This window comes from Coregonus lavaretus, assembly GCF_964263955.1.
Source record: "Coregonus lavaretus genome assembly, chromosome: 1".
In the NCBI taxonomy this organism is placed as follows: domain Eukaryota; kingdom Metazoa; phylum Chordata; class Actinopteri; order Salmoniformes; family Salmonidae; genus Coregonus; species Coregonus lavaretus.
Window position 1 is genome coordinate 68,215,836 of NC_139988.1, and position 7,761 is coordinate 68,223,596.

A 7,761-nucleotide genomic window follows, 5' to 3' on the forward strand; every position below is an offset into this window, starting at 1 on the left:
CATTACTCTCTCTCTTTCATTTACTATTTTTTCTCTCTTTCTCTCTCTCTTCTGCTCTCTATCCCTCCATCTCTCTCCGGGGACTCTGTTGGCAACCTGGCTACGCTAGCAACGCCACCTCTCCTTCACACTCCCCTCCTAAACCCACACACACACACATGCACGCACACACGGATGAGAAACAAGAAATCCTATCTCACACAGAAACACATCCTCACACACACACACACACACAAACACACACAGTTCTGGCTGTGGATTGTTTAGGCTGCTACCTGGTAGTGTTGTCATTGGTAGTGACTTAGCACCTGGGCAAGTGGGGACCATCGGAGCTGTGCAGTCTGGCGGAGTAGGGTAGTGTTGGCGATCAGGGATGCGGGGATGCAGCGATTGAGATATAGAGCATTAGCCGGTGTCAGGAGGAAATTAAAGGCCAGATCGCTTTCTTAATCAGAGCACAAGCACTGTGTTAGAGGAATTAGGTTGACAGCTGCTGAGTTTCTCTCTCTCTCATCTCTCTCTCTACCTCTCTTAACTCTCACCACTACACCATCTCCTCACTCATCCTCTCTCTCACCTCCCCCCCTTTTCTCTAATGAGGGAACGACACTCTCTATGTGTCTCGCTGTTTCTGTTACTCTCTTTCATGTTCGGTCAACAACATCCGTTTCTCTCAAACGTCATCCCTTACTCTCTATTTCGCTCTCGCCCTCCCATGTCATCCTCTCTCTCTCTCTCTCTCTCTCTCTCTCTCTCTCTCTCTCTCGCTCTTCTCGCTCTCTCTCTCTCTCTCTCTCTCTCTCTCTCTCGCTCTTTCTCTCTCTCTCTCTCTCTCTCTCTCTCTCTCTCTCTCTCTCTCTCTCTCTCTCTCTCTCCCCCTTATTGCTGTCCTCTCCTTCTTTCAACTGTCTCTTCCTCTCATTCCCTCCCTCCCTCTCTGTATTTCTCTCCTCTTTGTCTGCATCCCCTTCCCCCCCTCAAGACTCTTTGAGGATCCCCCCCTCTCATATTATGTACTTTACAGGTCATTCAAACGTTATACTTTTTTGCCAGGCTTCTTGTTTTTGAGATGGTTTGTTGAGGCTTTCTGTAGCCAAGTCTCATAGCTACAGCTGTAGTGTTTATAGTGTAAATATCTGTCTCTTCAGCTAAGAAAATACAAAAAAAGTATATAATTTTATAAAATGTAGGACAATAGATACTGGTGGGTGATTATGTGATGTTTTTTTATTTTATTTTGTAGTTGGGGAGGTGATATGATATGGGGGTTAGTTTACTGTTAGCACCACCCGCAGATGCAGCAGACAGCGGGTTCAGGTGCTGTGTCAGTGCCTTGATAGGATGATCCGCATTCAGTGAGGGAAAGGAGGCTAGGAGCCTCCCGTCCTGATATTTTCCCTTTTCTTTATACATGTATTTGTGTTCGTTACCCTAGCCTGAACAAATAATAATCCGCTTGGGCTGGCCGACCCAGGTACGGTTGCTGTCTTCTGGGCACATGCACACAATACGGTCCGTATACTTTCACTTCTCATGTAAACGCGCACATTAAATCAGGTTACAGACCATTTATCTAAGCCTTGGTACCCTATACATAACGAGTGTAGCAAAATCAGTAGGCTAGCTAATCAGTTTCGTAACACATAGATGACTATCTCTCCCAGCTTGATGTTTATCAAATTTCATGACTGTAGGTCAAATATGTAGTTTGCTGTTTCCTTAGTGTGCTGTAACACGATCAACTGGCTTGACGCAGCCATCTATGAACACAGTGCTTACAGTGACACATGCTTTGGGGATGAAACTGATCAGGTATTTGTCTCCTTATTGATGCAAAAGTGACATTACTAATTGTCAAAATGGAGAGACTTCATTTATGATACAAGGTTGCACTTGCACCTGCACACACACACACACACACACACACTATGCTGTGTCTAAGTCCTATCTTATCTTATGTTAATAGAGGGATCACATTGAACAACCCGGACCGCCAGAATTGTCAACACAGAAAAAGACAGAGGGAGGCTAAGAAAGAATGGGTGATGTGGCAATAACTGGAAAGGAGGGAAGAGGAAAGATGCACGGGTGAATGGTGGATGTGAGGTTTTGGTCTGGCTCCAAGTGCGCAGTGCCACCCATGGCTAATGGATGAGCTGTCAGTAGTTAGACCTCCACATCAACCAGAGATGAATGGAGAAACAGCAGTAGCTCTCTCTCTCTCTCTCTCTCTCTCTCTCTCTCTCTCTCTATCTATCTATTATCCCTCTATATTTCAGACTTTCCCCTATTCCTCTCTCTCTCTCATTCACTCACTGTCTCTCTCTTTTGCATTTTGCATTAGCTCTCTTGCTTTTTCCAAACCCCATTTTTATTTAGAAATGGTTGACATGACACTCTAGGGCAATGTTTCTCAACATACGGTCCGTGGACTGGTGTCCGTCCGTGAGACACAAACTGACACTAATTTAGTCCGTTTTACGGTGATAGTGTAATGGAGATTAGAAAGTGCTGCAAACTCACTCCACAGCTAGCTTGAATGGAGCTATCAAATTGGATCCTTTTCTATAGCTCAACTGGTTGGTATGTTGTCAAGGAGGACGGTTTGTGAGCAGAGGACCACTAGTTGGAGCCCAGTAAGGGGACAGGGACAGTGGAGGAAGCTATAGTGTTGGCAGCACACGGACGTCAGTTTCACTAGTTATAATGTAAGTGGTTCCCCAAAATAACTTGCCGGTCCCTGGTATAAAACTGTGCTCTAGGATAGCGGGAGGTTGAGTGGGTTATTTTCTACTCCAGTCTGAACTAAAACGACGTAAACGAGGTAGAAAGTTTGTATAACTGATAATGAACTTACATTTTTAAGTATTTTCAATATAGAGCTATTAGCAGCACTATTTTGGTTGATTTTGTTGTCTCAAGCCAGTGAGTTTCTAAACATTCTTCATCAAGAATATGGGAAAATGTAATTATTGACAATGAAAGACGTGTGAATGCTGTTCCCTTATCATAGAATGTATACATTTACTATCAATTTAGGGAAAAAAATAGTTTTGCTGATTGTTTTCGCGATGCAAATATTGGGTCGCAAGTGAGACAACCTGGTTCAATTTAGGTCCCGAGGCAAAAACAGTTGAGAACCACTGCTCTAGGGTCACCATCCTTGAAACTAGCGAGAATCGGATAACTAGCTTCCACTTCCACTTTTTTCAGTTTATAAATAGTTTTATTTTAAAGACATAAAACAAATATATTTTTGTATATATTTTCACACAGACAGAGGCTGATCTAGCAGAACAATTATTGCAGTTCCCAACCTTTTTTAACCGTGGCACACCTTGATGGGTGTCACGACTTCCGCCGAGGCTGCCTCCCCTCCTTGTTCGGGCAGGTTTCGGCGTTCGGAGTCACCGGCTTACTAGCTACTGCCGATCCATTTATCATCACTCCATTTGTCTTGTCTTCAATCACACACACCTGGTCCATATTCCCTCATTAGTCATGGTATAAGTGTTTCCTCTGCTTCCTTGTCTGTGTGGGTGATTGTTTGTTGTGGAGGTTAGTGAAGCTCGGTGGAGCTTGTGTATCGTGTATTGTGTATCGTGTATCGACGGGAGTATTTTCCCATGTGCCTTGTATTTTCCAGTGCACCTGTTTTGTGCCCTGGAGTGTGTTTGACGCATTTCTGCGTAAACCTGTATTTTGCGGATTAAAGCCTGTTATTCTGTGATTTACCCTCCTGCGCCTGACTCCTTCATCACCACCTCATCACAGAATCACCCACCTGCTATGGAGTCAGCGGGAGAGACGCACATGCCTGGAGTCGTGGAACGGGTCCAGGAGCATTCAACTATGCTAGCCAGCTTGGGTGAAGCGATGGGTCGGGTTCTTCAGGTCGTCCAACGCCTGGAGAGGAGAGAGCCCGATCCGCCGAGACCAGCTGGTCAACTGGATCCCGCCAACTACACCCCAGCACCCGGAGGGATCCAGATATCCCGACCAGGGTAGTTCGACAGGACAGCGGCGCTGTGCCAAGGATTCCTTCTCCAACTGGAGCTCTACTTCTCCAGCATCCGACTGGTTCCATCGGAGTGGGAGAAGGTGTCTCTCGGGGAAAGCCCTGGAGTGGGCCAATGCGGTGTGGAACGAAGGAGGAGCCGCGTTGGAGAACTACGGGGAGTTCGCTCGCCTCTTCCGGGCGGTCTTCGATCACCCGCCCGAGGGTCAAGAGGCGGGCGAGCGGCTGGTCCACCTGAGGCAGGGGACGAGGACTGCGCAGGACTTCGCATTGGAGTTTCGGACGTTGGCAGCGGGGTCTGGGTGGAACGAGCGGGCCCTGATCGACCATTTCCGGTGCCATCTGCGGGAGGATGTCCGACGGGAGCTAGCCTGCCGAGACACCATGTTGTCCTTCAACAAACTGGTGGACATGGCCATTTGTTTGGACAACCTGCTGGCAGCCAGAGGACGTCCTGGTAGGGGTCTGCCCGTTTCCACCCCGGACGACTCAGATCCCGAGCCGATGGAGCTGGGTGGAGCCGCCGGCCGAGAGAGCGGAGGAGGACAGTGACAGTGCCACTCTGGTGGCACGAAGGGACAATACACCACACGTCGTAGTCAACGTTCTTTTGGGCCGGGAGGCAGCAGGCAGGGCAAAATTTGAGACATCTGTGTTGTGTGACAAACCTGCACATTTTAGAGTGCCATTTTATTGTCCCCAGCACCTGTGTAATGATCATGCTGTTTAATCAGATTCTTGATATGCCACAACTGTCAAGTGGATGGATTATCTTGGCAAAGGAGAAACGCTCACTTACAGGGATGCAAACACATTTTTGCACAAAATTTGAGAGAAATACGCTTTTTGTGCGTATGGAAGATTTCTGGGATCAACACTTTATATTTTTGTTCAGTATAAGTACTGCACACTCCCTTAAACAGTACACGGTCAACCTATCCCATTTAAATGACTCTGGCTAAGCCTAATCAGACTTGCCTGTAATAATAGTTTTCACAGACTGAAATAAAATGATACAAATGACTTTGCTCGTGATGCGCGCCCCTCAAATGATACAAATGTAACAGCCTGAGCGCACTGGACATTAAACAATGATAGGCCTACAGTTGCAACCATGTGCCATTTCATGTATTATCTGACCAGCACTAGTGCTCCCAAGTCAAAATTCTATGTGCATTCCACAGGTCACGTTTATAAGTGAGTGTTAGAAAATAAATCAAGATTAGGAAAAGTGTCAAGGCACACATGAGAGTTCCTCAAGGCACACCAGTGTGCTGCAGCACACCAGTTGGGAACCACTACTCAATTGAGAGTGTTGTGCCTCACCATCCAAAGAAAGCTCTACATCTTCACGTTTGAAAAATGTCAATGACTTGCTCAATGTATTTATCCATCAATCATTATTTGACCTTTATTTATCCAGATGAATCATATTCTTATTTTCTGAAATGTATGCAAATTCGGCTCATTGAAAGATTGCTGACCGGCTTCTCAGCTCACACGGGTACTTACTAGTACATAGCAATACATACTATTCTGTACAAAATAAATAAAATAAACCGAGAACAGAACACTACATTGTAATTACCTGGGGCTAGAAAAATTATAGGCCTACCGCAAAACAAAAGCAATAGGATAGAATTGCTGATGTTACTGCAAAGTCGTGAAAAAGGCATTTCTACAGCTGGAGTATTAACAATAAAAGGTCTCCATTTTATCCCCTTGTCTATGCTCCTCTACAGTATCAAAAACAAACGGCGAGGATGACAACAAATGGGACATTGTCTCAAAATGGCGATGGATCGCTGACTCCCGTACTGTACCCACTCTCTGCCTGCATGCCCACTTGCCACACTACTCGGTGGCAGTGATACATTGACTAGGAGGTTTAGGGAGGGCTTACCAACTGCGCCAGCCTTAGCCCCTCTACCCATCAGCTCAGAGGGGGGTCCCCGCTGGCATGGCAGGGTGAACTACCCCCTGATTGATGGCACGGTTTCAGACCAGTCTGCCCGCGTGGTGCAGCGGCCCGCTCCCCAAGGCCCAGGCCTCCCTTTATCCCGCTGCTGTCTTGGCACCGGTGCCCATCTCTCCCCTCCCTCCTTCCTCCCCCATCCCCCTGCCAGCCAGCCAGCTAGCTCCTGGTGGGCACATCAATTACAAGCACTGCACATCCCCTCCTCCTCAGTCTGTCTGTCTTCTGTCTACTGTCTCGGACTATCCCAATCTGTTCTCTTCTCTGTTCTTCTCTCTGTGTGTGCATCTCTCTCTCTCTCTCTCTCTCTCTCTCTCTCTCTCTCTCTCGTTGTCTTATCTTTCCTTTTCTTTGTCTCCGTTTGCTGCTGCCCATTTTCAGTTGTCTTTTGCTGTTGCTGATCGGTGTCTAACCATATATCACAATATCACAACACTTAATCCCCCCTCACACCAACAAACACACACACACACAAAACACACACAGAGACATGAAGCACCACTCACAGTACTGCACACTCCCTTAAACAGGTTATGATGGTTGGTGGGAAAATCTCTCTAGAGACCCCCCATTGCCGTAGGCTCAGCTGTCCAGCGAGTCTCAGGTGTGTGTGTTTCTGAGAGAGAGAGAGAGAGAGAGAGAGAGAGAGAGAGAGAGAGAGAGAGAGAGAGAGAGAGAGAGAGAGAGAGAGAGAGAGAGAGAGAGAGAGAGAGAGAGAGAGAGAGAGAGAGTTGTGAGAGGGGGGCGGGGGACGGTGGGTGGGGGGCTCAGATTTTGGGCCTCTGATTATAAAAATCTTAGCCCTTGCTGTTTTATATGTTTTGGGGTTCAATGCTTCAGTTTAATTTATAAGAAATGTGTTTCTGTTTCAAATATGGCAGTTTGTTAACTAAAAGTAGCTGCAAAACACCTCAAATCTATTGTCTCTTAATTAATGGTTGTGACTAGATGGAGTACAGCTACAACTTTTCGTAGCAGGTTAGGGGGGCAGTTATCCAACCCTAACCCTAACCCTTTTCCTAACCTTAACCGCAATCTCCTAAACTGTTATGTTAATTATCCTAACCTGCTGCGTTAGTTATCCTAACCTGCTACGAAAAAGTAACTTCCGGTCGTAGCTGTATTCCACCTAGTCAGAATCATAATTAATGGAAATTGAAAGAGGAAAAAAAGTAAAGAAAGAAAATAATAATAATAATAATCCAAGAGATTGCTTGCTAAGGTCGCCCTCTGGTGTTCATACATAGTCATTACTCTGTAGAAAACCTACACTTCTGTTTCACTCGGCTGGTGAGATTTTGGTTGCATTTATATTTCATATAAGGTGATACTTCAGTGACCCTACTGTGTTTTTAACTTTGTGGCTATTACTTAGTCCTAGGACCAATTCGGCTAAACAAGTCTTCCAACCTGGGACTGAACCACTCCCTCTGCAACTGGATGCTGGACTTCCTGACGGGCCGGCCCCAGGTAGTGAGGGTAGGCAACAACACCTCCGCCACGCTGACCCTCAACACGGGGGCCCGCTTAGTCCCCTCCTGTACTCTCTGTTCACCAACGACTGCGTGGCTACGCACGACTCCAACACCATCATCAAGTTTGCTGACAACACAACGGTGGTAGGCCTGATAACCAACGGTGATGAGTCAGCCTTCAGCAGCGGTGTCAAACTCATTCCATGGAGGGCCTAATGTCTGCAAGTTTTTGGTTTTTCCTTTTAATGAAGACCTAGACAACCAGGTGAGGGCAGTTATTTACTAATTAGTGA